General features: G+C 36.0%; 1 pseudogene; it reads right to left on the bottom strand.

The window, feature by feature from the left end:
* Nucleotides 1-1991: 1991 nt before the first annotated feature.
* LOC122122089 lies at nucleotides 1992-2088 on the bottom strand (annotated as a pseudogene).
* Nucleotides 2089-22984: the final 20896 nt, after the last annotated feature.

The following is a 22984-nucleotide window of genomic DNA, read 5'->3' as shown; positions in this document are numbered from 1 at the left end:
TCTGTGACAAAACTTTTTGGAAAATGGAATCCAGGATTACTTACTGGTGATTCACTTGCACTTGAAGCATGATTCTGAAATATTGCTTGCTGATTCTGAACTATTGCTTTGGTCATTATAATCTCCAAGAAGAAAAAGTGAAATTTAATTGATAGCAAAGGACTACTAATACATTTTGACTTCTCATTAAGCATCTTCAATCATCAAAATCACCTGAAGACAATGGACAGGCTTATTTTTAGATGAAAACAAGTGTCTTTAAAAAAAACAAGAATTTAGATAGTCATACAAAGGACTTCTATTTTTCTACTGCATTATACATTTTTTCTAATGTTGCATACCAACCTTAGAAAGCTACTACAAAGCTCTTAAAGCCCATATGTTTAATAGTGAGTTATCTTACACTATAACATGATATTTCCCAAATCATTTACATAAAAGGCATTGTTTCCTACTTTCTCATTCCCAGAATAAGCTGCACATGAAGACACCACTGGTCCTCATTTTCAGTCTGTACCTTTGAATACTGAGGAAAATCGTTCCTCTGCTCTCTATCAATTCCCTTCTCTCCAGTTAGTATAATTTAGAATAGTAAAAATGGAAAAAGAGAAAATAAATCATGCTGAAAAAACATATGCAGAAAATTCACCAGATTTTTCTGACCAGTTCAACCAATGTGAACTATTGGAGAAATACATTGATATCCCATTCCCACTGGCACTCAAAGTCTCTGGTTAGGTAATTCTGACGAAGACAAGGAACAAGAGAAAAAAGTAAGGAATGGTATCAATTGCAAGAAAAAAATGGAGTAGGATCCAAGCAAATTTCTTCTTTGGGATGCCGAAATTAATTGGCTTACTATGGTTCAGAGACTACTTTCCAAAAAGGCCACCCAGATGAATACTAGGGATGAGGATGAGTATACCCCTCTTCATCAGGAAGCCTAGAGTGGACACTTAGATATTGTCCATGAGTTGGAAGCTCAAGGCAGATATTCATGCAATAGCTCTAAATGGTTGGACACGCCTGCACAGTGCTTACATGTGGAATAATACCAGAGTGGCTTTTTTCTTACTTCATCATGATGCAGATACCAATGCCCAAATTAAAGGCCTCTTGACCCCCTTGCATATTTCTGCTAGGAATAGAAATAGCAAAGATACCTTGTATCTACTTCTGTTGAATCACTATATCAAAGCAGGTCTGAAGAACAACTTGGAAGAAACTGCATTTGATATTGCCAAAAGGATAACTATGTAACACTACATCTTTGAAGTTGTGGAAGGCTGTACAAATTGTTCCCCTAAGTCGTAATAGTTTGATTAAGTTTCTTAAATTTCAAAAATGCCAGTCCATCCTTTGTGTCCCTACAAATTTTTTTTCACAATACAAAGCAACAGCAATATCTTACTTTAAAAATGCATGGATTCCATGGTATTCTTCAAAGTGAATTGCCTGACTTTGATGTCAAAATGTATTCAAGAGTTGTTTGTATACATCTATAATGATTTCTGCAGAGTTTGTGATTTTTTTTTTTAATCAGAAATAATTTTAACTTATCTGTTGAAATGAATAGTATAGACACTAAAGATGTTCCTGGTGCTTTTCTGAAAAAAGTATATCTATGTTTGTATAATGTCCAAAATCTATTTCATTCTCTCCTAGATATAATAATTTGAATTCGACATTATTACATAATGTATATGTTCATTAATAAATGTGTCCTTTCAGATTGCATTCCACATAGAAGAAGTTTAAGATTCCTTTTTTTCCTGAGTCCTAATATTATTTTATTTCTTTGGGATAAAATGACAATGTTATCTAATTTCAAGTTTTGTAAAGGTTATGCTATGTAAGGCCTTTCTAAGGTGAAGATTTAATAAACGATGACAAACTAACCTTTAATTCTATGAATTACATGTATTGTTACACTTGTATTTTTGTAATCAACTTTTTAATAACTGTTTTTCATTTTTTGCATCAGAAGAATGAAAAATAAGTAATACTTCACAAATTTTCCTATCATCCTTGTGCAAGTGCCATGTTAATCTCTGTATTGTAATTTGGGTAGACCTGCTTCTGAAGCATGTAGAATCCTCTAAATTTAAGTAATTAATGTAATGATGCAATCTTATACAGGCATATATCCATGGATGCCTATTTGTAAGAAGGAACCCTTATTGTTCCTAAAAATGCTATTGATCTTATTTCTCTAAAATTTTGTGTATAGTGGAAAAAAACTGATATCGTTTGGTCGATTCCTCATATTTACAATTTTTTTGTCAATGACTATTTTGTCGTTCTCCTTTTAAATTTGATCATACTTTGAAGCCTTTACAGCTAATTCCAAAAGTGATGGCTTTTCAAGTACTTATTTATCAACTGAGTTAGCTTTGTGGAGCTAATGGATTCAAAGTAAGCCTTGCTTAAGAGCTACTTCTAAACTTCTGCAGCTTAAAATTTCCCAAATGAGGTCTTGCTGGGACAAATGTCTACGTGAACCTTTACCCTTCTTCCATGTAGGAACAGACCAACCACAATATCTTACACTGATAGCATAGATTGTATTACTGAAACAAAGCTAATCTTAGTTACAAGGGATCATAGAGAGATGAACCGTTTAGACAGAATTGTTCAGAATGGAAGGTATTTTTTCAAAATATAATTGTTTATTATACTTATTATTTCAAAAGTAGCTAAAGCCAAGAAGGTGAAAAAATTGTTCATATGCATGACTACCTACTGTCCTGGCCTGTCTGTCATCCAACTAGGCAGGAACTTACACTACTGACGTTCTATCACCAAATATTTCCATTGCTCCTGGAGCAGTCCATATGTTTCTCCTGGATATTATGCCTTAAATTGGTAATGTTTTAGTCACAGTGTTTCCTCTTGCCTCTAGGCTGTAAATCTACAAATGGTAAAGCTTTAAGTCTAACTCTACCAAAAACTGAGGTAGAGATAATGGAATAATACTTTAAAACAGAGTTGCCTTTGATTCCCTAACCACAACACAACAATGCAAAATAGTTTTTACATTATATATACTTATGTATTTTATATTTATATGTGCTGATTTTAAATTTCACACAGTGAATCTTACTAGAATTGATAATTTGACAAATATATTGACATTTATTCCCATAAATGGATTGGAATATAAATAATTAGGTTTAGAACATATATTAGAATATAAAAAGTATCAATGCAATATCTTTGCTATAAACTTGTGATACCTTCTAAGTATTCGCGGTCTTCTGAATTCACATGGTAAAATAACAGTATTTTTTTCTGCTAACCTATAAGGGATTTTACTCTGATGCTTTGTTAATTGTTTTAACTTGCTGGTCCCAAGGTGTTTTAATCCATATTTCTGAAGCATTTATTACTGATTATACCCAAATTTTGCTGATATGATGTTTAAAAGCTATTATTCCATCCTAGGACCCACGGTCCTAGGATACCAGGTCCCAGTTATCTGCACAATCAAATAACAAGGGCAAGACTTCTCACATAGGCCCATGAAACATGCCAGCAGAAAATAATTGAAGACTCATCTCGATTTCTCATTTCCTATAACATTTCAGGGCCCCAATTCCTTTCAAGAATTAGCAGTAATCAATTGTGAAATGCAAGGCAACTTAAGATGAAAGATGAGATCACAAAATCTGAGAGAAAGTACTGTAATTAAAACTTTCAATTTACAGATGACCAGCCCATATGAGTGAACAAAATAACAAGTGAACAAGATTATTTTTAATACCCCTCTCCTAATGATTAATGAAAGATTTCAGTGCAGCCAAAAAAATAGTTTGTGGAATGATAGATCCATAATTGGTCTACGAAGGCTAGGAAAACTTGATCTAGAGGTCAAATATAATTTAGAAAAACATTAACTAAGAAGATCTTCAGTGCTTCAAAACACTAGTACTTCAGTAAAACTAGATTCTGTAGTATAAAAATGTTGTCATTCTCAAATCAATGATAACCTACATTTAATCTCCTGAAAGTATATTCATTTTCAAATAAACTATTTAAGATCACATGTGCTAAAATAACACTTGACAAGTAGATGATAGTGACATTACAAGGTTTTCAAGTGTAGGGAGCAAGTTACAATAGAGTTGATTTACGTACCCAGCACTAATACCAAACAAGTTCAACCATTCATTAAAGTGTAGAAATAGTACCCCCCACCATTTGTGTTGTTCAGTAGGTGCCTTCCAGAAATGTGTTATATAGATCAGCCTCCCATATTTCAACTCAAATATTAGCTAATAAAGTAAATTTCATCACATAAGAAGGTACATTTTAAAAAGTCACTAATAGTTGCCTTATCATATGTTGTTTTATGTTTTCCCTATCTGTCTTACATAGTAAGAAATACGACTTTAAGTCTTGAATATGGGTACTGGTGAGAGATGTGACAAACATAAAATCTGTCTTCTATTTCAATCATATTCCTCTAAGTAGTAAATTTTAGTTTTCTTCTTTTTCCAAAACTTATAGGTAGTAGAAAAAATTATCCTACGTAAAATAAAATAATCGCACACAATTGTACAAAGCCATTTATAAAAACTGGTAGTTAGGAATAAATTCTAAGCCATTTTTAAACTTTCTTGTTGACTAAAGATTAATCTTCCAAATGAACGAGAATAAAATCATGTCTAAGTGCTTCACATCTCCAGTCTTGCAAATTGTTATTGCAGATGAATGAATTGTGGAAATATAAGCTGACATATCTTCAAGTATATGTGGGATTGAAACAAAGGTGGAAGCTTCAATGCTTGATAAGAAGTGTACTCATTATCTTGCCCATGTAATTGTAACCCCTCTGTACAGTATTTTCACAATAAAAAAATTAAAAAAAGAAACTCATGGAATGTATATAAACCTTTCAAAGTATTAACAGACAGTTTAACAGAATGACTATCAGGAAATTGAAACCAGAGAGGAACAATAGTAAAAAATAGAATGAATGAAAAATGGAACAAGGGGCAAGTACAGCTAGAATACTCAATGTACGTATGTAATAAAGGAAGTGGAAAATCTGAACTAATTCTTGGAGAAAGAGTTGGTTGAGACTGATAGAAGGAGTGACTCTGATCCAGGTGCATTAGACAATTAGATGGACATATTAATTGTAACACACTTGCACAATCTTTTGAAATTCAGTTAAAAAAACACAACAAACAAAAACACTCAAAAATCACAACCAAACAGCAATCTCTAGAGAGTATGAATATGACCTCTCAAAATTTTAAGCAGTTAATGAAAGGCAGTCTTTGGAAAAGCAAACAAAGCTGTTCAAAGAGGGCAGTTTGGGGTAGGGGAGAATTTTGAACAGATTTAAATAGATTGTCTAAGGTAATAAATCACCTATATCTACTGCAAATATTTTCTTCTGCGAGAGCTCTTTATCTCAACTGGATACTCCAGTCCTGAGGCACACTTGATAGCTTGTGAAGACAGAATGGAAGAAATAAGATCAAGAACCTATTACTCCACTGGAGAGAAAACAGTCCTCTATGTTTTCTCTCAATCTCTTCACTCCTCCATTTTCATACTTTAAATAACATCAAGTGATTTTGAAGTATATCTTTCCTTCTTTGTTCTCACAAAGGAATTGTTCAAAATAATTCATTAAATATTATTTGCCATTATTTTCTATCATGCTGTTTACTTGTCCAAGCGAGTCCATTAAACTTCCCCTTTTAATTTGGTTGCCACGGAAACCCAACAACAATGTTAATGAGTACCAACACTAATGCAAAACTTTGTCTCCAAAAACCAGTCCAAGAACCTATAATCACAAATATTTAGCTATAATTTTTTCTTTTTTCTTTTACCTTGAAATCTTCTTGTGTCTAAAGTGCCCACAAAAATAAGTACTTTACCACTTTTTGGTTCAATCACTTCTAACCTCAAAGATATATTTTGCTAACAAGATGCTTAGAGGAAACCTAAGAATACTCCACTTTTATCTTCCCTCTTAAGATTCTCCTTAGATGCCATATCAGGACCAGTGAAGTTATTCTTTGCAAAATTATTTCAATAGATATTTTTTCTCTTGGTCTTGTATTTGCTCAACAAGATGTATGGAGAAGAATAGAGTTAAATCACCGATTCCTTGGATGACATTGTCTGTTACAAAGGACAATACTTCTATGTCCTACTTCTATGTCCTACTCTTAGCTCTTGCCTGATTTCCAATTTATTACAGCTTCTTGTCTTCAAGTCTAGTGAAGCGGAAGGACTATAAGGCGTCCTCCACTGCTACATCTTCATGGTTTCTCTTTGAAAACTCTTTTATTTGGAGGTGGAATTTATTTTCATGTCTTCATTCAATTTGTTCTGCATTATACTGAGCCAAATAGGCTCTGTAAAATCACTTTAGGTAACAAAAACATTAAGACAATCTATATCAAAAAGTTTTGGCCACCTCCACTGGTGAAACCAATATGCTTAGCTAGGGCTTCTAATAACGTGTTTTCTTACCTTTTCAGTTTGCTCAATTCTTTTCTGATCCTCAAACTTTTTGGCTTATGTAATAAGAGAAGTCTTCACTATCTCATGTTAATAAGGATATTATATTTTTGAGCTAAGTAGAAATGTGAAGTCATTGGTTTGAAGTATCCAACTAGATATTTTTCTGTGTTTCAGTGCTTCTCCTGCAAAGATTTTGTGGAAAGTATTAAAACAGAAAAGTGTAAATTCAATATGTTCTTTCATTGTGAAGGGCACATTCTCCCTAAATATTTTGACCCAAATTATTTTTTAAGAGAATTACTGTTTAGTAATTAAAGGTCAATTCATAAATTTTGATGTCTTATTTTTTTTAAAAAAAACTTTGAATTGTTTCACACAATAAGAGTATATTTCCTGGGTAAGGATAATTCTCATGGGAACCTACAGGATTTACAGCAAGGTTTGTTTGTTTACTGTGAAAATGAGCCATCTTACCCACATTGCTCACTCTCAGCTAAGTCGCCATGGATTTCTTTGCATGAAAGCCTATTTTCCCAAGCAATTTTAAATTTTCTTAATAGGCTAAGTTAAAAAGTTTGAACAATTAAATTTTACCTGTCATAATTTTAAAACTCTTTTGAAATTCCTTTATCAGAATCGCGAATTTACCCATCCTAATTCCACCTTTACCATCAAAAACAGTTAACATGTTGTTTTCATGATATAGTATCCATGAAACTATTATTTTCCATTGGCTTTGTTATGCATATATATGAACATATAAGCTGATGCTGAGCAAAATGAACTCCAAGATATGGAAAGAGATATATATTTGCAGTTGTTGTTTTTATTGTACTATGTGGTTTCTATTTTCCTTGGGTTTTTCCCCTATGGTTTATCTCCGACTCTGTTTGATTTTGGTACCCTGTGTATTGTGTATACATTTACTTTAATTAGGGAAGGGAAGAGGAACAACAAAATAGCGAGACAAAGGACAAAGGGGAAACCAATGCAATAGCAATACTCACAAGACAATATGTTGGAAATGTACATTACAACTTGTGAGGGGTTTTGGGGTGAAGGAAAACTGTGAGAAAAATGAGAGAGGGGATAACAAGTTTGAAAAGTTATGTATTCACTACCTTACAATTGCTAAACCACTACACATCACTTTCACATTAAAATTAAATTTAAAAAATCAGCTGCATGAAATAAAATTTCACTGTATTGCTATAGTAAATATTATTCTGTATGTAGTAACGTTAAAAAATCAGTACTATTTGTCATCTAATTTGAATTAATTACCCCTTCTTTTTCAGAGGGCCATCTACTTGAATGTTATCCAACTAGACACTTTTTCACAATATACTTGCCAATATTTTCAAAAAAGAACAAATTAGTACATTCTCATACTAAAATCGAAAACTGTTTAATTCTATAGAAACCTATAACTTTTAAATTCCTATGACTAGTAACTACTCACTTTCATATTCTGAACATTCCATACTTGAGAGATTCAAAATAATACCTGTTTGCATTTTATGTAATTCTGCAATAGATGCATTTTCCAATGAGGTGTTAGAGAATGTGAAGTGAACAGAAAAATAGCCATATTCTGGTTAGGATAAAACAATAAAGCATCGGTTATAATTAATTCTTCAAGAGTAAGCAATAGTTTATCACATTAAGCTATTATTTCTATGACCATCAATCCCAAAATTTATGCCATGAAGTCATCCTAGACCAAGAGTTTCCAACTTGTAAGGTGCACCTCAAAATTCCCTTAATTCACATCACAAATAACTTATCTCTATTGGGAAAAAATACTCCACCTCTGTTATTGTGATGCCCTCCATGTTCTGGAAAGAACACCACAATAAACTGGGTTGCATCATTTTTCCTCCACTGGTATTCTTGCAAAAATTATTTATATTTATACTTTTTTAACTATCATAGATATTCAGGATGCTAAGATCGGAAGATTACAGTTCAAAGCACACCCGAGCAGGAAGGTTCCTTAGATTCTTATCTCCAATAAATTTCCCAGCAAAAGCCAGACACAAGTGGTACTGAGGTTGAAGTGGTAGGGCACAAGCCTTGAGCTTAACAGGCTCAGAGACAGTGTCCAGGTCCAGAGTTCAAGCCCTATGACAAAGCAATAAAACAAAAACAAAAATAAAAACAAGCCCCAAACCTAGCATTTTTCTCATAGTATACAGAAGCACATAATTAAGGAAAATGCTTCCTGTGTTACATACAGGTAGAAGAAAGAAGATGTCACACAATTATTCTCTTCATACCATGTTATATTAAAGCCTCAAAAAATTGCTTTTTCTAAATTTATAAATTAATATAATCAATTTGTTGGCATCTCGGTCTATATTATTCACATTATCATTTTATATATGAAGTGTTGGTATTATCTATTAACTGAGTTCTAATTATAGCTCTATTGAAACAATATGCTAGGCAAATATAATGCAAGAAATATTTGTAAATTTGTCAATTAAACCTTCTACTTAAAGAGAATTTTGTAGTATCCTGTAGAATATGATATTACAAACAAAACCAAAATATTTATTTGAAATCTAAACTCTAATTTAGCAAGATCTATAAAGACCTACATTAGATGAACATTGCTATTCCTCCAGGCTTAAACTTTTGTAATCCTTCATCCTATCATTGGAATCTAACAGAATGATAATTACTTACTATTTCAAATTTTGGTGGGAATCATGAACCATTTTGCATCTAGGAATGTTCTGTAATGAAGAGAGCATTTAAAACAAAACTGAGGAGTATATACCAGTTGCATTTCAATAGAAAAATTGGCTTCTCAAAACATAATGAAGAAATTAACCCAAACTTCCAACTGTGTATTCCTTTCTTGTTTAGTTTGTTTTATTAAGACAACATTATACTACCTGGTCCAGGGAAGGTATCAGTAGTAATTCCAGTCTCTAATCTCCTGTCAGTCTGAGTGCTATTGCCCCACCATAGTTTCTTGGTTTATTTAGTTATTTATTTGTTTGTTTATTCATTTTTTGGGTCCATTAATGGGGCCGGACTCTGGGCCTGGGTGCTGTCCCTCAGCTCTTCAGCTCAAGGCTAGCGCTTTACCACTTGAGCCACGGAGCAAATTCCGGCTTTTTTCTTTTTGCTTATGTGGTGCTGAGGAATTGAACCCAGGGCTTCATGCATGCAAGGCAAGTGCTCTACCACTGAGCCACCTTCCCAGCTCCTTCTTGGTTTATTTAATCTTGATACAGCCTAGCAATTCTGAACTTCTCCAGTGATATTATCCACTAGACTTCTCAGACTGTTCATGTACTATTTTCAAAGATGTTCTAACAATTGACACAGGGTATGAACATTTTCAAATGCACCTGCGGGGTCTCTGATTCATTCCTCCATGGATACAATCCCTTTAATACTTGACTCTCTTACTATCTCTGGTCCCTACATACGTAATATTCTCAAACTCTTTTGAAGAAAGTTCACTTTAGGACTTTCTAACATTAAAAATTATCACTTGATTCTAGTCCTACTCAGGACATATTTTCTATTGTTTTCTAACTTTCCTCCATATTCTGAGAGTTGCTTCATTTTTGAATATGTGTGTGCACATATAAGTGCCTCTGTGTGTATGTGTATGTTTATATGTATGTATGCAAAAGCCTCAAACTCTTATTCATCATTCTTGCTCATGACTATTATTCCATCACCTGAACCATTCTTCCAATCCAGGTTTTGGCTGGTTAATAATAGATAGTGTCTCAAAAACTGTTCTGCCCTGGCTGGATGCAAACTGAAATTCCCAGACTCCTTTACATTCTTAGGTTTCATTTATCCAGTAGAATCAACTTTTAAACTACAAACATTTTTGTGAGTATAAAGTCTAAGCTGTAGCCCAGATTTTTAACTCAAGAATTCATATAAAGATAGATGAACATACACATTACATATGCTGAGTGCACACTGTTAGAAATGTGATCCTAAGCTGGTGAGAACTGAGGATTGGGTTCAAAGCCAGCCTGGAGACTCTTTTCTACAATTTACTGCAAGAAAACTGGAAGTGGCACTGTGGCTCAAGTGGTAGAGAATTAGCCTTGAGCAGAATAGCAGAGGCACAGTGCCCAGGCCCAGAGTTCAAGTGCCAGGACCACCACCAAATATATATATATATATATATATATATATATATATATATGTATATATATATATACATATATATATATACATATACATATATATATATATGTATATATATATATGTATATATACATATATATATATATGTGTGTGTGTGTAAAGGAAAGAAAAAATGTGATCTTATCCACCAGTTCATGGCTAGTATAATCACTGCTCTCTCAAGATGGAATTTTTTTTTTCCAATTAAGTCCATGCTCTTATATCTGACTTGCATTGGAAACAGAATTATTGTTCCATTCTACTTTCTACAAAGTTGTATCATTAACAAGCGTGATTTAGAAAGGGAGTGTCCTCATACTTCATGTTCCACGTAGGAGGCATACTTTTTCTCTAGCACTCTCATAAATCTACATATTGGACTTGGCTTTATTGTTTCAACGTGGTCCTATTTGTAGAGTCTTCAATAGTGTTTTGAACCCTTATACTTAAACAGAATTTCTCTTTCTCTTATTATTGCTATAGTTAACATGAGTTAACAAATTCATGTACAGTTGGAAAATAATGCGCAGCACATACACTCACAAAAAAAATGGTCTGAGAAACTTCTTCCACTTTAAAATTAGCCTTAATTTACAGAGAATTTACGAAGTTTGAACTCAATATACTCATGCATAATGTATTTATAAGAAATAAAAATTTCATATTTTCTCTTCACTAAGTTGTCTCTGAAACATGTGTTACCTCAGGTCCAAAGGTGTCCTTGTGTTATTTCGGTGAAGCCAGAAAACATTCATTATACTTCAAGAAGCACCATAGATTGTTCCTTGAAGTAACTGTTACTGGATGTGGAAACTGATCCCAGGAGAGGAATTGAACATATAGGATTGACAAAGTTCAAGTTAACTTGTGCTTTCCTTTTTACTGTAAAAGGAGACAATCTGAAGTCTTGAAGGAAACTCTGTCCCTGACTTTTTCTAGTGTGCTTTTACCCATATATAATTTTTCTGTAAACTTCTAGTTGAGAGTATTACAAAAAGATATAATGTGCCATTAGATGGCCAGCATAGAACAAAAGGAAATAACGTTGATTTAAATATGTTCTACTGCAGGGGCTGGGAAGGTGGCTCTGAGGTAGAGCACTTGCCTTGCATGCCTGAGGCCCTGGGTTAGATTCCTCAGCACCACATAAGCAAAAATAAGCCAGAAGTGGTACTGGGGCTCAAGTTGTAGAGTGCTAGCCTTGAATTGAAAAGCTGAGGTAAAGCGCCCAGGCCCAGAGTTCAGGCCCACGACTGGATCCAAAAAAAGAATTCTACTGCAAAGAAACAAAGACATGGATGTTTTAAAGTGTTTTATGGTTGGATATTTCACCCTTGAGATTATTCTTTTGTTGCAGGAGTCAGTTATCAATTCCTTATTTTGGTCCTGAGTTCTCCAGAGCAATAAGGATTCCAAAAAAGCATCCAGTGCGTATGATCAGCAAAAGGAGCTACTTCTCAGACCAGTATTCCTTTAAGGAGGGTCCCAATGAAATATCTGCTTTTTGTTTGCTTTTTTGTTTAGCTTGTGTTGGTTCTGGGGCTTGAACCCAGAGACTGTTCCCTGTCCCTGAACAGTTTTCTTTCCTGCTCACCTACCCCCAAAGCTAGTACTCTACTGCTTGAACCAAAACTCCACTTCTGTTTTTTTTTTGCTGTGTAATTACAGATAAGAGTTTGACACACTCTCTTGCCTGGATTGGCTTTAAACTAAGATAGTAAGAAAGCCAAGTATAGACTGTATAGACTGTATAGACTTCTCTTTTCAAACCAGAAATATTACATGAAGTTTATTGTAAAGCTAATATTTGATAATTTTTTCTTTCTTTTTTATTGTGAGCATAACATACAGAGAAGTTACAATTACATGGGCAAGATAACGAGTACATTTCTTATCAATCATTGTTGCCTCCTCTTTGTTTCCCCTTTCCATCCCTTCCCATATAGCCCCCTTCTCCACACCCGATCTCCACCCCACCAAAGTTATAAAGTTCGTTTTCGACATAACAACCTGTACATCTCATTGTTGCAATGGGTCCACGGGTATCCCTAGTTAAACGCTTTGTTTTTAGAGAATATGTCCAGCAAAGAATCCATAACATAACTCAGCAAAAGTAGGTACACTGAATCATTTTGGAATTTTGTTTTTTGCTTGGGAAGATTATTGATCTTGTCATTCCTTTTGGGGAAACTTAAAGTCATATTTCAACTTTTTTGTTGGTTGTGGGGCTTGAACTCTGATCCTGGGTGCTTAGCTACAGCACCACCTCCAGCTTTCTGATGGTTAATTGAAGGTTAGGGTCTCATGGATTTTCCTGACCAGTCTGGCTTTGAACCACAATCCTCTGGTCTCAACCGCCTGAGTAGCTAGTATTACAGGTGTAATCCACCAGCACCTGGCTCATATTTGCATTTATGTGCACAGAATGACACTGTGTAGACAAAGAATGGAAATTTTAACCAAATGATGATATTGCAGCATTTCAGAAAAATTGAAGTAGCAATAAATATGTCCTCCTTTTCCATTTTGTTACATTAATGACTGATGAGGTATGAGACCCTTACATTAGCATCCTCTGCCATCTGTATAGGTATATTTAATATCAGGAAATGTTTATAGAGAAATATAGAAAGAATGAGATTTTTAGAAAGCAAAGGAGATAAGGTATGAAAGAATAACATAGAAGGAGACACATTTATCACACAGAGATTAAGAGCTAGCCTAAGAGATTTAGAATGCTAAAGGCAATGAGTAAAAGCCTAGGTGACAACTAGTTCTACAGTAACCAAAAATGGTTCTCTAGAACAGTTTCTGGTATACCTTAATTACTATAATTTATTCCCTCTATCTGGAGTTATTTCTTATTATTTGTCACAACTATTAATTAGCCTCTGCCTTTTTGGTGCCATTACTGACCAAAAAGATTTCAAAATCACACTTAGCCTACCCTTCTCTTTGTGATTAGCAGTGACAACACAAATCCTGGAATCGCTGAATTTCTAGAATTAAACTTCACCTGACATCTAAGCACATTCCTGGCATTAATTGCTGTGACTTAATGAATAAAACTTTTTCAAAAAAGTATCCTCATATAAGTAACGTACATGAATTAGGGACTGTTGTCAGGGGTCAGTATGGAAGGAGCAATTATATATTCCAAGTATGGGATCTTTAGTTTGCATTTACTAACTAAATGTTTTATTTTTTTGTTGTTGTTGTTCTTTTTGCCAGTCGAGGGGCTTAAACTCAGGGGTAGGGAATTTTCCTGAGCTTTTTTTTTCTTGCTCAATGCTAGCTCTCTACCACTTGAGGCACAGCACCACTTCCAATGTTTTGTTTTTTTAAATGTGTTACTAAGTAATTGAACCCAGGATTTCATGGATGCTAGGCAATCACCTTACCATGAAGCCACATTCCCAGAGCCCTAAATAACTTTCTTAAGATGGCATTACATTTTCATTCCATGACTATGTATCATAATTTTGGCCAGGTGCTAGAAAATGATGTAGATAACAATACAATACAATAAGGCTAGTAAGGCTGGATGGACAATGAATAACTGTCATTGTCTAGCCAGGGAACAGAGGGGCTTATCTCATGGAGCTTTTTCAACGAGCTGAGCAAGACACCTCCTGACCCACAGCCCACCTTGAGAATGAGAGGGCCACCTTGGGTTCAAGCCACATGGGAATGCTTTGCCACCTCCTCCAGCACCCAGTCAACCAGTTTTTGTGAAAGAGAGAGAGAAAAAGTCAGAATTACAATTAAGTCTGGTGCCAGTGGCTCAGAATTCTAATCCTAATTACACAGGACACTGAGATATGAGGATGATGGTTCAAAAGCAGCCCAGGAAGGAATGTCTGTGAGACTCTTATCTCCAAATAACCACCAGAAAATCAGAAGTAATGCTGTGGGCTCAAGTGGTAGAGCACTATCCTTTTGCTGAGGCTCTCGGGAACAGCAACCATGCCTAGAGTTCTATCTCCACGACTGACAAGAAGTGGACTTCCTACCACAAGAAGTGGACTGAATAGCAACCATTGTCCTAGGGAGCATGGGAGGAAAGTCAAGCAGAGCTTCCTGTGAAGTTGAAGTCATAAGTAGGTCACCTGGATCCTCTGTGCCTTGGTTTCACCAGCTGCAAAACTAAACACAGTGAAGGATCCTCTTCCTCATGGGGATAGGGTAATGATGAAAGAGAGCCATGTTTTGTTTCATAATCCCACATCTGTTGCACAATTCATAACAGGCCCCACCTGAGCGCTTTCTGGCTATCTTCCTGTCATTTGCTCACAGAATTGCCGAGAACCTTATCTGAAGTTTGCTCCCTCTGTGCCTAGCCATGCTCCAGAGATCCCTCTGTATAAATCCCTTGTTTCCTCACAACTGTACTGTGAGGAGAATGAGGTCTGATGGTTGCAACCCTACCCAGAGCTTCACCTGAGGTCAAGAATCGTCTTCTGTGATTTTGCTGCCTGCTCAGACTGACTTAAGAAACCATTCAAGCCACAGGAAATTCAAACACCACATGCAGACCAGAGACTCCAACAAGAGACAGGTTAAGCACACAAGGGAGATACAAGATCTTCCCATCCCCCCCCCAAATAAATCAAAGAACTCTTTTTTTTATACCTTTTATAAAAAATTTTTTCTAAATTTTTTTTTAACTTTTAACTTTAATTTATTTTTTGTTTGCTATTAAATTTTTTCTTCCTCTCATAATTTTTATTTTAGGGTTATATGTTTGTGTACTTTTTTGTTCCCCTTTTTTTCTTAAAACTTTTTTTTTTGTTTAGCTCCACTGACCATTTGTCCTTTTTTTCTTTCCTTCTCAATCTTTTCACTTTTTCTTCTTTTTCATTCTTCTTTGCGTGACTTAATTGCTGTTCTGCTCATCCTCAGATATGCCAATAGTTGATTATTAGACCTTAGCCACATTGTGTACACACTTAATCCAGAAATTTATTACTCAATTTAAAACCTCTTAGAGTTAAATTCATTAATAGCAGTATTACCTCTTTATACCTATATAATATTTTAAGCATTTTTATTTTTAAGTTTTTCACATCTCTTTTCTATCCCTCCCCTTCTCTTATTCTATCCACGTTCTTCTCTGAATATTATGTTTTCATCTTTGCATACATTTTTGTCGGTTTTGGGGCTTGAACTCTGGACCTGAGTGCTGTCACTCAGCTCTTCAGCTCAAGGTGAGCACTCTACCACTTGAGCTATATCGCCACTTCCTCATCTTTGCATAATTCTTAAGTGTTGCTCTTAAATTTTAATTTTTGTTTTTCTATTTTTTCTTGTCTTTTTTCTTTCTCTTAATTCTTATTTTCTCTCTCTCTACTATCGTTCTATCCAAACTATTTCCTGCTTTGAGATTAGAATTTAGTTAAGTTAACTCTCCCACTGCCTTTCCACATCCCTATATGTCTATTTTTACTCATATCTCTCCCTAAATTTAATAATTTCTGTTTGCCAAATTCTTCTTTGCAGTTCGTAGCACATTAATACATAGTTGTTTGATGTTGAATAGGTATATCTGTTGAACTAGATTGTATCTGCAGAATTTTGACTTTGCAACTACAGACTTTGGTTGATGCTTGCCTTAAAATAGTGTGCTAGCACAAAACTGGCATTACTTCCATCCAAATGGGCAGAACAACCTGGAAAAACACAAGAAAAATGGCAAGTCCGGGTATCTCAACTCACACTCATGATAATCAGGGGTCAGAAAAGATAATCAATAATCCAGAGGAGAGTTGCCAAAAAGCTCTACAAACACTACTGGTAAATATGGTAAGTGAAAAGATTGAAAACCTGCAAAGGATTCTGAATGAGTATGATAGGGAGAGGAGGCAAAACAAAGGTTAATACAAGAATATCATGAACGTGAGGAAGCTACTCAAAGATTGATACAGTAATTGCATGAGCAGCTTGAGAACATTCAAAGAGAAATAAAGGAATGTCTTGAGCAGGCCGAGATCAGTCAAAGAGAGCTACAGGAACTGTGTGAATGTGAAGAAGCTAATCAAAGGGTGATACAGGAGTTGAGAGAGCGGGAAGAGAATGCAGAAAGATCACTAAAGGAATTCATGGAATCCATAAACAGAGAACTGAAAGAAGTCAGAGAGATCACAAAGGGAATCCTGAATGGAACTCACCAGAAAGAGTGGGAATAACCAATCAACTAATTGATTTGAGAATAAACACTGAAAACCAAATTTAAGAAGTAAAGAAGTTCACACAAGATCTAAAACAATGCTCCAACAAAGAATTTGAAGCCATCAAAGCTGAACAACTAGAAGAAAAAGAAATTAAATTCAAAGTAGAAAGTCTGGATAGTAGGTTAGACCATGAAGAAGATCGAATTTCGGGATACAAGACAGCCTAGATATTACAGAGAAAGACCATACAACCATCCAAGACATCCAAGAAATATGATAGATCTTTTCAACACTTGGAAGACACCATCAGAAAGCCTAATATGAGGATAATGGGTATAGAGGAGAACCTAGAGACAGATGTTAATTGTCTAGGAAATTTGTGTAACAGGATCCTAGCAGAGAACTTCCCAAACATGCAAAAAGATAGGCCTATATAGATACAAGAAGCTTATGGAACCTCAAATAGACCAGACCAAAACAGGACATCCCATTGTCACATTATAATCTGCACAGGATCAATTCAGACCAAGGAATGGAGCCTTAAAGAAGTCAAGGAGAAAAGAACAATCACCTATAAACAGAAACCAATTATAATCATGACAGATTTCTCAGTTGAGCCTATTATAGCAAGAAGATCCTGGAATGGTGTTTGCCATGCGCTAAAGACTAACAACTATTAACCAAGAATACTGTACCCAGCTAAACTCTCCTTCATAACTGGAGGTCAAATAAAAACTGTCCATAGCAAAGAAAATTTGAAACAATATATCTCCACCAAACCAGCCCTTCAAAACATTCTTAAAGATGTCCTACACATAGAAAACCAACAAGACCACAATAAAGGTCAAGAAATCGCACCCAAACTGAGAATCCAAGAACCATAGGAAGAACCCAGTTGACTCAGCCCCCAAGAAGGTGGATAAAATGGCAGATACTCCCAAATACCTCTCAGTCCTATCTCTCAACATTAACGAACTTAACTCTCCAATTAAGCGACTTAGACTATCTAGTAGGATTAAAATCAAGACCCTTTTATCTGCTACCATCAGGAGTCACTTCTTGCCCATAAAAACAAACACATTTTGAATATGAAAGGCTGCAACAAAATCTACCAAGCAAACGGCCCCCCAAAACAGGCAGGAGTTGCAATCCTAATATCAGATAAAAGAGTCTTCAAATTAAAATTCGTGAGAAGAGATAAAGAAGGTCGCTGCATACTAATTAAGGGATCTCACCTTCAGGAGGATATTACAATTCTAAATACCTATTCGGCAAACAACAGAGCACCTAAATTTATCCAAGAAACACTACTTTCCCTCAAATCCCACAGAGATCCAAAGACATTAATTGTGGGGAATTTAACACACCACTTTCCCCAATAGATAGATCAACTGGGCAAAAACTCAACAGAGAAACCAAAGATCTAAACAACTGCATAGATCAACTAGATTGCATAGACATCTACCGAATATTTCACACAGCAGCATCAGAATACACATTTTTCTCAGCAGCACATGGAACATCTTCCAAAATAGACCACATTTTAGGACACAAAGCAAACTTGTCCAGATTCAGAAACACTGAAGTTATACCTTGCATTCTCTCAGATCACAAGGGAATAAAATTTAAACTCAACACCAAAAGCCACCAGAGAAAATCCTGTAACACATGGAGGCTGAACAACACACTGCTGAATCACGAGTGGGTCATGGAAGAGATTAGAAAGGAAACTCATGAACACACAAATTACCAGCTCCTCTGGGACACAGCAAAGGAATTACTAAAGGGCAAGTTTATAGCTCTGAAATTCCTATATCAAGAAATGGGAGAGATCTGAAACCAACCATTTAATGAGACATCTGAGCCTCCTTGAAAAAGAGCAGCAAGATAATCCCCAATCCAGTAGACCGTAAGAAATAATTAAAATTAAATCAGAATTAAATGAATTAGAATAAAAAAAACAAAGATTTCTTACTTCGAAAAAATTAACAAAATTGAGACTCTTAGCAAATCTTATCAGAAAAAGAAGAGAACAAACCAAAATAAATAAACTCAGAGATGAGAATGGAAACATCACCACAGAAACAACCAAGATTTTGAACATTATAAGGAAATATTTCTCAAAACTTTATGCTAATAATTTTGAGAACTTGGCAGAAATGGACCTTTTCCTAGCAAATATTCACATGCAGAAACTAAACCAGGACGAGTTAAACCAGCTTAACAGGCCCATATCAAGCATTGAAATAGAAACAGCAATAACAGACCACCCATCTAAGAAAAGCCCAGGACCAGATGGATTTACAGCAGAATTCTAAAAGGCCTTCAAAACACAGCTAATACCAATACTCCTCCAACTCCTCAATGAAGTTGAAAGAGAAATTTCACTACTGAACTCATTCTATGAAGCCATAATAACCCTCATCCACAAACCAGGCAAGGACTCACCACAGAAAGATATCTATAGACCCATTTCTTTGATGAACATTGATGCAAAACTTCTCAACAAAATTTTGACCAATAGACTTCAACGATTCATCCAAAAAATCCTACACCACGAACAAACAGGATTCATTTCAGGGATGCAAAGCTGGGTCAATATAGGCAAATCAATTAGTATAATTCATCACAACAACAGGAGCAAGGATCAGAACCACATGGTTATCTCAATAGATGCAGAAAAAGCAATTGACAAGATTCAACGCCCCTTTATGATGAAGGTTTTGGAAAAATTAGGAATCTATGGAACATTCCTCAATACAATAATGGTGGTATATGACAAACCTACAGCCAGCATTATACTTAATGGTGAAAAACTAAAGCCATTTCCTCTTAACTCAGGAATGAGACAAGAATGTCCACTCTCTCCACTTCTCTTCCATCTAATATTAGAATGTCTAGCTACAGGATAAGACAAGATGCAAACCTAAAAGGAATCAAAATAGGGAAAGAAGAATAAAATTCTCCCTCTTTGCAGATGTCATGATCTTGTATTTAAAGAATCCTGTAGTCTCCACTCACAAATCACTCAAACTGATTCAAAACTTTGGCAAAGTAGCAGGGTATAAAATTAACCGTGAAAAAGCAGTGGCTTTTCTGTATACCAACAATGAGAAAAATGTGGATGAAATTAGGAAAGCATCTCCATTCTTAATAGCCCCACAAAAAATAAAATGCCTAGGAATTAACTTAACCAAAGAAGTGAAGGACCTCTATGATGAAAATATTAAAAACCTGAAAAAGGAAATCAGAAGAGATCTTAGAAAGTGGCAAAAACTCCCATGCTCCTTGATTGAAAGATCAAGATCATGAAAATGGCAATACTTGCATAGGCTATCTACAATTTCAATGCGATCACTACATATACTCCAACCCCATTCTTCAAGGAAATAGAAGAGGCAATCCAATAATTCATAGGGAACAATAAAAGACCCCGAATAGCAAAAATGATCCTCAACAGGAAGAACAGTCTTGGAGGAATATCAATACCAAATTTCAAACTCTACTACAAAGCAACAGTAATCAAAACAGCTTGGTACAGGCACAAGAACAGACCTCAGGACCAATGGAATAGAATTGAAAATCCAGAAATGAACCTACAGACCAATAGCCATCTAATATTCTATAAGGGAGCTAACAAAATAGAATGGAAGAAAGACAGCTTCTTCAGTAAATGGTGCTGGCAAAGTTGGTTATCTACTAAAGCTAGATCCTTATATATCACACTGCACCAGAATCAACACCAAATGGATCAAAGACCTCGGAGTCAAAGCAGACACGCTGAAAACATTACAGGATGGAATAGGAGAAACCCTAGTTTTCTTTGGCACAGGCTGAAATTTTCTTAATAGAGACCCAGAAACATAACAAAAGGTTGGACAAATGGGATTGCATGAAATTGCAGAGCTTCTGCATGGCAAAGGACATAGCTAGCAAGATCAATAGAAAGAACACGGATTGGGAGAAAATCTTCACTAGCCATACAATGGACAAGGGTCTCATATCTAAAATATACCTGGAACTCAAAAAATTAAATGTCCCAACAACAAATCTTCAAAGAAACAACCACCCAATTAATAAGTGGGCTAAAACCTTAAAGAGAAACTTCTCTGAAGAGGAAAGAAGGATGGCCAATAGACACATGAAGAAATGCTCAACCTCTCTAGCCATAAAAGAAATGCAAATCAAAACAACATTGAGATATACCAACTCACCACAATTAGAATGGCTATAAAGGAGAACTCTGATAACAGATTCTGGAGGAGATGTGGACAGAAGGGAATCTTACTGAATTGTTGGTGGGAGTGTAAATATGTTCAACCACTTTCGAAAGCAGTATGGATGTTCCTCAAAAGACTCCACATAGAGCTCCCTATGACCCAGCAATCCCAATTTTTGGCATTTACCCAAATGTTCACAAAAAATACCACACTAAAGCTACCAGCACAACTATGTTTATTGCAGCCTTATTTACCATAGCTAAGATATGGAACCAACCCATACACAATATACATAATAAACACAACCCATACACAATATACACAATGGAATTCTATGCCTCCATAAGAAAGAATGACATTGCTCCATTTGTCAGAAAATGGAAAGACTTGGAAAAAATTATATTAAGTGAAGTAAGCCAGGTCCAAAGAATCATAGGTCCCATGGTTTCCCTTATTTGCAATAACTAGTATATGTCTAAGTCAAACAGAAAAGTTAGATATGTTGATGTTAGGGAAATGAACCCTAAGACATGTATTCAAATTTTTTTTCTTTCATACGATTGTTTCTAGTACATTTATAAGATTATTTCTTTGTTGCTTTTTATATCCCTCCCCCACGGTAAAATCCCTGCTTTCACTGAATTTGATGTTGTTATAATTTATGGAGGTGAAAGGAAAAAACAAATTGTTTAAATAGGGAGTACAGGTGGACCCATTGCAACAAAGAGATGTAGAAGTCATATGTAGAAAATGAAATTTACAACTTTGATAGGGGGAAGGAGAGAGTCCAATAGGGGGCGGGGGGGGGGGGGGGAGGATGGGATGAGATGGGGAAACAAAGGAGGAAGCTATAATGCTTGATAAGTAAAGTACTCATTACCTTGCCCATGTAATTTTAACCCCTCTGTACAGTAATTTTACAATTAAAAAAAAAAAAGAAAGAATCGGCTGCTGTGGACTAAAAGTTTGGCATAATCCATCTAAATCGATAACTGTGCATGTTGTTACATGTCTACCATCCCAACTACAGAGTACCAGGTCTGTTGGAGCATATCTGTCACAAATAGGAGGACCTCGATCCAGCCCAGCCACAGCATATATTGAGGCTCTGTTTCAGAAATGCCCAAGACAGAAAGGTGGTTCTTCAGAGCCAGGGACAGGACACAAATAGGGGGTCATGGTGCCCCCAGAGTGGTGTCTGACCCAGGGTAGGGGTGGTTTTGTGGCAGCCACTCACATGTGCTGCTGGGAGACGTTGCTTGAGGCTGCTCCAGGTGGGGCGAGCAGTGATGGCAGTGGCATTGCAGACACATGGCCGTAGAGCAGAGAACCAGGTCCAGGGACCAGGTTGGGGCTTTACGCGGCCTGGCAGGGTGCCATTGCCTGATGTTTGAAATTCCGAACCTTGGGAAGGTGGGGAGGGGGCTGGGGCGTGGGCAGGCATCTCAATTTCCTTCCATATTCCAGTCGCCTTGAGTCTCTTCCTCACCACTTAGCCATCTCTACCTTCCTCAACTGCTGGTAGTGGTGTAAACTAACAGAGGGAATCCCAGTGCTACCAGGCAGCATGGAATGTGGGCGTGGCCACCATTCTTGTATCTCATTGGTCAGAAAGAACCATGAAAGAATGGGGGTGTGGGCAGAATCCTGTGATGCAAGCAGCATGGGCTGAGTCAAGAAGATAGCAGCTCCTCTAGCCCTTTTCCCAGGGAACAATGTCCAATTCAGTTGGAGACAAGAGGGTGACCTGTGTTAGCCAGATGGCTGCACAGATTGTTGTGTATGTCTGTTTGTTCCCAGTCCCAGACCTTGAACTGAGTATATGGGCACAGTCTGTGAGCTGCTTTTGCTCAAAGCTAGCCTTCCACACTGGAGCCACAGGGATTCTGGCTTTGTTGGCCCTGAAGTTGGACTTTCTTGCGTAGGGTGACTTCA

The sequence above is a fragment of the Dipodomys spectabilis genome, unplaced genomic scaffold, assembly GCF_019054845.1.
Source record: "Dipodomys spectabilis isolate Male_0828 unplaced genomic scaffold, ASM1905484v1 ptg000203l, whole genome shotgun sequence".
NCBI lineage: Eukaryota > Metazoa > Chordata > Mammalia > Rodentia > Heteromyidae > Dipodomys > Dipodomys spectabilis.
The sequence above is the reverse complement of the archived record's forward strand: the minus strand, read 5'-3'. Positions and strand labels throughout refer to the sequence as shown.